The sequence below is a fragment of the Lepisma saccharinum genome, chromosome 1 (genome assembly GCF_977018435.1).
Source record: "Lepisma saccharinum chromosome 1, izLepSacc3.1, whole genome shotgun sequence".
Lineage (NCBI taxonomy): Eukaryota > Metazoa > Arthropoda > Insecta > Zygentoma > Lepismatidae > Lepisma > Lepisma saccharinum.
Genome location: NC_139229.1, coordinates 33,470,628 through 33,478,873, shown reverse-complemented (window position 1 = coordinate 33,478,873; position 8,246 = coordinate 33,470,628).

Below are 8,246 nucleotides of genomic sequence, written 5' to 3'. Positions count from 1 at the left end.
AATAATTTTGAGAATACCTTCTCATACGAACTAAATATGTTCAAACAAAAGTTGAAATATATAAGCTTTAAGCCGGTGTCCGTGGTAGAATGGCTAAAAGCTTGTGGCCGCACCAGGGTCCCCGTGTTCGAATCCCGGCCTGGGATTGTGAGTGTCCTTTCATCAATTTCATCATGCAATTACCCATCCTCATCTTCACGATTAACCAAAAGTGGTAGAAAGCGAACTAAAATTAATCAATCAATCAATCGAGTCATAAACCATAGCTTCAAGTGCGTACGTAGTAAACTTGAGTGTTACTGTTTCAAATGCAAATAAAAATTCATTTTCAAAACTTGCTACTTCTTTGGTTTATCAACGCGTGTTCTAGTTTATATTCCGACCGATACCAAATTGAAATTTTACACAAAATATCTAATGATCTTCCGGATAATATATATACAGGGTGGCTCAAAAAGTCACTTCACACCCTCGGTACAAGGCCACTAAAGCGCACAACATGGAAATGGTGATGACCAATCGTTGCCAGGCCAAGGGGGAATCACATTGACGCCACCCGCACGGTTGGCGGCCATCTTGATGTCCGCCATCTTGAATTCAACTTTAGAATTTTAAATGGGAAGGGGGTGATATGATATATCAAATCAGGCTAGAATTTCACGAGAAATGCAATGGTGAAGGTTGTTTTGATGTATATTTAACCAGTAAAACGTTATGACTGAATTCTTGTACCAATTTGCTTCTTTTCGAGGTGTTAGAAAAATGCCTTAAATTTGTTTAGCGCATCGGTAATGCATCAAGATCAAAGTGACGTCTAGGGAGAGAAGTTCGCATGCCATTGCACACGATTTTAATCTGATACATCCACGAAGAGCTGCGCATTATGAATGGTTGTCGCGAACAATTTACAGTGTGACGCTTCCATTGAATTAAAAGTCCTTCACAGTGACAAGGCTAATGTTTATGTTCATAAACATAAACATTAGCCTTTTATCTGATAACCCATTTTCGACAGATCAAAGCTGAACGGTTAGTTCTGGTAAGTTAATGGTGTGGCGTGCTGTGTGGAACACGATTGGTTAGTCAATTTTCCATCAACGGAACCTTAAATGCTTAGGGCTACTTGGATTTGTTAAATAAACAGGTTTTTTCATCCTTGTTTATGGAAGAAGGTACTTTTTACAGAGTTTTTTCTTCAATAAGGAGGAACACCAGAACACTAGGGAACGCTGTGAAGCAGTTTCTGTCCAAAGTTAGTTATCAGATGACAAGGGTCGCATATTCTGTTTATGAACTTCCTTATGAACATAAACATTAGCCTTGTCACTGTGAAGGACTTTTAATTCAATTCAAGCGTCACACTGTAAATTGTTCGCGACAACCATTCATAATTCACAGCTCTTCATGGATGTTTCCGATTTAAATCTTGTGCAATGGCATGTGAACTTATCTCCCTAGACGTCACTTTGATCTTGATGCATTACCGATGCGCTAAACATATTTTAAGGCATTTTTGTGACACCTCGAAAAGGAGCAAATTGGTACAATAATTCAGTCATAACTTTTTACTTGTTAAATATACGTCGAAAAAACCTTCACCATTGCATTTCTCGTGAAATTCTAGCCTGATTTGATATATCATATCACCCCCTTCCCATTTAAAATTCTAAAGTAAAATTCATGATGGCGGACATCAAGATGACCGCCGACCGCGCGGGTGGCGTCAATGTGATTCCCCCTTGACCTGATAACGATTGGTCATCACCATTTCCATGTTGCGCGCTGCAGTGGCCTTGTACCGAGGGTGTTAAGTGACTTTTTGAGCCACCCTGTATATATATATCGAGATCCAAGTTCCTCGGGTTGGAGGGAGGGCTAAATCCTCATTTTATCACGGACGCAAATTTTACTAACTATTAGGAATATGTACACCAAATATCCCTGAAATTTTACTCAAAACTACCAAGGTTTCCCTTCTCGAAAAATGTACCATATTTATTTCTTGCAATTTTTTACTGTTTCCCTGACCAGGGTTCGAACCTAGGACTCAGTGTAAATATCATTTCCTTTGAAATGAGTCCCTACTATGAAGGAGAAAACAGCAACCAATATTTTGAGACAAGCAGCTCATTTCTATGACCTTAGGTTCATTATTACGAAGAACAATATGACGGACATTTTTCAACGTGGAGAATTTTGTCGGGGAAGGATATAGGCCTATTTGAAATTTTCAGAATATTTTCATGGATACTTTCTGAACAGGTCACGAAGGTTTCGGTGAAATCTGAAAAATATCTGTAAGCACTTGTTCAAAAATAATTTCCCTTAAATAAAATAATTGTTATGCAATTTGTGATTTCATTTCATATTTTTAATGATGGGGGGAAATAAGCATTATTCGGACATAAAAACATTAGACAAAAGTCATCTTACTTTTCTACGACAAATACGTTCGTTATGTCGATAAAACTAATATGCCTGATGTTTTTCCAATATGGCACAATTTGTAGGAAGGGAATTTTAGATTCATGGACACTTGGATAAAACAGCCGAAGAGGTTTCGTTTTGTTATTAATTTGGTCCATATGAATCCAAAGCACGTTCAAGTTTCCCGTCCAATTTTCAAGTAAAAATTTCTGATGGTAGCTTTTCGAAAAATGCCACGGCGCTTGTTTTCCCTCTAGTTAGGTGGATTTATGTGGAACCTCCACCGGGATCCAACCCGGAAACCCTTGAATACAAGGCGACAACCCCAGCCACTAGGCTATCGAGGAGGTCCAAACATAGTGTTGTGTTTCTTCTTTCTGAAAGGAAAGGGGGTTATCTACAGAATTCAATAGTTATTTCCATCTGCGTACCTGTTCTTATGTATACTCACGTACGACCATGGAAAACGAGAGGAAGGCATTCCTCTTTCTCAGCCAAACTCTTTATCGATTCTAGCTCCTCCTAGCGGTGAGGTCGAAGTCTGCATGTGCAATGCGTAAACACCTGGAAAAAGAAGTATTCCCTTGTGTGTGTGTGTGTGTGTGTGTGTGTGTGTGTGTGTGTGTGTGTGTGTGCGTTTGCTTTATACGACTATTATCTACGAGAGTCGAATACCTAAATCCCGATTTAGACCAAATCATTTTCCTTAGCATTTCTTAACATTTATGCCATGGCCAATGTGTCCTATGGCATTTCTCAAGGATAGAATCTGTCCAATTTCCTATTTCCGTAGCATAACCAATCAGAAGCGAGCTCTAGATCACGAGTGAAGATGTAATGGCGGCCGCGTGAGACGTAAGCAATGTATCACTTCACATATTTAAAAGCCGATAACTATTCAACCGAGAGGAATAACGTTACCTACAAAAAGGTTTTAGGTACAAGGCAATAGAACTGTCTCAATACATACTTTATAACGTACGCAATACACGTAAGGAAAAATATTTTAGTCGTTTCAATTGTAAACAACGTGCACTTACCATAGATGGTGTCACTCAACGCGCCTTTCGTGTTGTAATTGCAAAAGTTAACCTAAATGTTACATGAAATGCCTCCGTTGGTTGGCTGGTTGATTTGGTGTTTTAAGTCCACTTTATACACAGTAAGGCTAATCGGGACTGGACCTACAGTTTAAAGTGGGATCTGACACTATGTTGATATGATCCTCCCGAACCATATCAAAGATTCGGTCTTATTTAATATTATTCTTAATTATTTTTCTTTTTATATTCACTATAAAACGTTATGAAATATAAGATATTTAATAGTTGACCTAATGACATAATTTTGTCATTCGAGAAGTTTCGTGTTTGTTATTTGCAAGCTTCTTGAAAGCAAAATCTTTCATTGTTGACAATTAGTCAAAAATATGTGTTCTCAGTTTTAGAATCAAACAATTATGAAAGCCATAAGAGCTAAATTTCAGTTGGAGTTATTAGTAATATAAACCTTATGGACATTGGAAAGAAGTTTCTTTAAGAATGTGACAACTTTGTAGTAGAGAATATTATAGAAACTTCAAATATCATAATTGTTGTTTTAGACATAGAAAAATGAACCTTATGGAACATACTGTTTAATCTTTAGAATATTGCCATTATACACAAATTAGTTCTGCATATCACAGCTGCAGCTATGTTTATCTTTTGTGTCACGGGAGGCGCTCTGCTTGACATGCAGGGGTATAAATACAGCTTCGGAACCTAATTCTGGGGCATTTTTCATCACCGACTCCGATGGATTAACATCTTAAATACTCAGCTCCCTTTATGGGAGGGTTCAAGAACTCAGTCATCGTTCTCAAATTAACTTAGAGACATAGTTATTCTGTCGTATGGGTAGGTTTGCCCTGTGGACATGCTAACATGTCACCATGCGAAAGAATACGTTTATTCCAACTTTATTTTGAAGCTTTTTGAAATTTTAAATAAAATCTTCGGAAAATAATGTTAAATTTCGACTCAGAACTTACTGTTATTCTGACACATCGTTAGGTTCGCCCTGTGAGAATAAGTTAATTTACGATTGCTTACAACTTTATGATAATTCAGTTTGATTTCTTCGAAACTTATAAGCAATATACATAATAAAAGGTAAAGTGCTCCCCTGTGCATAGCACCACGCCATGAAGGCGTATAGGGGGTGTGGGGGTCGTGATCCGGTCGTGAGTGGGGGTGATGTGATCAGCATCACGCCCCTGACCGCCTTTACCCCTCAGGTACCCATGTCATTCGACGCTGGGTGAGCGCCGGGGCCGCTTTCAACGTTAGAAAAGTTCCTGGATTTGAACCGGCAGGGGATCGAACCCGGGACCTTTAGCATTTTAGTCAGCGGGTTACCGACTGAGCCACCGCGGCCACATCAATATACGTTATATATTTTCAATTTTGCATAAAGCACAGGACTTATGAGTAGGTTCGCCCTGTGGGAATGCTAACATGCCATCATACGGAAGAGTAAGTTCAGATTATTTCGTCTCCATGATTATTATTTATTGATCAGGTTATTCATTATTGTTATCTGGCATGGTTAGGTTTCGCCCTGTGAACATGCTAACATGTTGCCATACCCGATATCAAGTCGATGTCTCTAATATTTTACGAATTATAGCAGTTTGAATTTCTGCACATATCTTGAAGCCAGGCCATAATATCCAATTTATATGAAATCGGAGTCAATACTCAAAACCTTCGCCAGTCATGTCAAAATTATACTTCATTATGTCAGGGAGCGTTCATAAAGTTCCAAACAAGCGCCTGGTCGTCTTTATATAACGGATATGACAGCTTGATCCATATTGATAAATAAACTGCAAGAGTTGCATAGATTTGACTATAATAAGGAAATCTGTTCCGTCCTTTGTTTATGGAGATCTGTAACTAAGATGTAAATTTATAAAAGTATCTTGAAAATAAACCATCTTCAGGAAAATAATTGCCCATAAAGAAGCCTACTGAAGACGCAGATTTTCTTCAGAAACAGATGTTGTTCATTATCTATCCTTTCCCGTAGCCTATGCCAACATAAATTAAAAGAGTCCAAGCCTCATACCCCATGCAAGTCTATTACCATTCCCGTACCTGAGAGGGTTCAGAGTATCCCATTAGCCCACTGAGTTTTAGCCGAGGTGAAGATTCAGATGAAATTGGATATTGAAAGGTGATTGAAGGAAATAGGAAGGTAAAGGTGAGGATGGACGTTTTGTCTTCATGATTTTTTTTGTTATAGCTGCGCTTTTATGATTTTTTTTCGAGGGCGATTGGTGCTCGAGGACGCTGACAACAGAGGGTGGCATAAAGGTTCGAGAGAGGAACCGCCACGAAGCCTAGTTCAGTACGAGAGCAGCCTAAAGTGTCGCGATTGATGTTTCCGCTCACTTTTCTTCGTCGCCTTCGAAGTTCAGAGCTGGTGATCGAGCGCAGGTCTCTCCCAATTATGCAGCTAAGCTATGATTTTAAAAGGGTGGTATTTGGTATTATTTTTATTTTGAGCGTTTCCCCTCTTCATTAACCCTGCAAGTTTTGTTAAGTATCCTTCCTAATTTTGCGTAACGCTATGCGTCGCTCTTTCTAGTTGACATATGCTGATAGGAATATTAGCAGAGCTGAAAGGAACCTCTAGAATTGGAGGAAATTAAATGAAGGGAGAGAGATACCTTTCAAATGGCATCCACAACGTGGGGCTCGATATCAATAATGGTATCTTAAATACTCATCTCCCTTTATGGGAGGGTTCAAGAACTCAGTCTTCGTTCTCAAATTAACTGAGAGACATAGTTATTCTGTCATTATGGTCTGGCTTCAAGATATGTGAAGAAATACAAACTGCTAGACTGGACCTACAGTTTAAAGTGGGATCGGAATCGAACCCGGGCCTCTTGATTACAAGACGACGAAGGAAATGCTTCCGCGTAAAGTACTGTCGTCTATGAAGATGTTTGGAAGCATTTACATGGCATTTATGCTACCAAAAACAACTTCCCTCCCTTTCCCCGTTATCTTATCTCGTCTCTGCTTGCCCCTGTGGCAACGCAGGGGCAGGATTATATTCCAAGCAGCTGATTGCATCACCCACACTTAGCTTTGGGTTGAAAATTCCGCGACAGTACCAGTGAGTTTTTTTCTCTTACTTATAGAGGATTATACGTATTCCGATTAATGTGCGTTGTGGTGCCAGATCAGGATATATGAGAGAAGATTGTTTCATCATAATTGATTCCAACCTACATTCACTACACGATTTTTGAAGTTGTCACAAATCATCTCTACTACCTGATGTGCGCGTGTGTGATGTTTCTTTCATGAAGCGAAAAAAATGTTTGCAATCAAAAAATGGATTGATTTTCCAATTAATTATATATTTTGTATCACGAACATGATAATTTTACTATATCCAAATATCCAAATAATTCTTTGAGGTATGAACATCCAATACTTTTTAAAACTGAAAAATTTTATGACGGTTTGTAACTCCTGTTAAATGTAGACACACTCACTTACCTTACTTCAAGTTGAATATTTAAACTGATTATGGGCCAATAACTACTTCTTAATTGCAAGCTGTCCAAGTTATTTCTTTTTGTACTATTTTAGTTCATGCTGACATTTTATTCTCCCAAACATATTATTTCGTTACCAAGGATATTACTAACAATGCAATTGTCGCTCTTTATTGCTGCACTTACATAACGGTCATGAGAAAATGAAGTACAGTGGAATCCATGAGTATTACCGTGCAAATTGTCCGTGACTATTTTTATTAATTTCTCTCTTACATTCTATGTGTTTTTAAGCTATGTATTTTAATGTATGCTGGTGCAGAAGTTGTAAACAGCTTGCTTTGAGTTTCATTTTAATTCTTGAAGCCAGTATTGAGTCAAATAACGTGCACGAGCATGGCGATGGACAATTTGCACGGCAATACTCATGGATCGCACTGTACAAATCACGCAGCGTCTTCGCTGCACAGTATTCGGATGGGTGACCGCCGCAATGCCAGGTTCAATAGACAACAATAAATGCAGCAAACCACTTATTAGAAAAAATATGAAATATAAAAGCAAATATATGTATTAGAATAGGAATGAACAGGTCTAGCTACTTAGCCTAATTCTACCTACGTAAAGTTCAAATCACAAACCCTGAGACCTTCTGTAAACAAAACCACCTGCACGCAGAAAGCATTGCAAACTCATAGAAGTAAAATAATTCACACGAAATTCCCAGCCCTGGCCCAAAACCATGGTAACGGTTGAAGTTTTTGCGTGCGATGACGTGTAACCGGCCAAGTGAATGCATCACTTCAATGTGAAGTCACGTGAAATGACAAAACGACAGTGTTGCAGTATGCAGATATTAAACACCAGAAGAAGAACAATGTCTAGATGAGGATGTGTACTACAGGCTGTGGAAAAGTAGATGCGATAACCACTAACGCCGTCAAACGGTTGGGCGGGAACTTTACGTCACATACCATGAAGAAGTAATAGGGTCTGAGCTGATTATGTCCTTTGCGATTAGTCCGCTCAGAATTAGTTCACTTCATCAAATGATTTACTAAATCTCATCAATTTACATTATGAAAAACTAAATATGCTGACCAAGGCAGTAATTTATTTTATTAAAAACATAAACTAAACGTAACGTTTCAACCTTCTAGCAAGGTCTTCATCAGACTCTGTATCAAGTACAAAAGCTGCATCTAAATTTAGAACCACAGTTAATAGCTTGCTAATGTAATATTTGTTTTATAGAAGATTA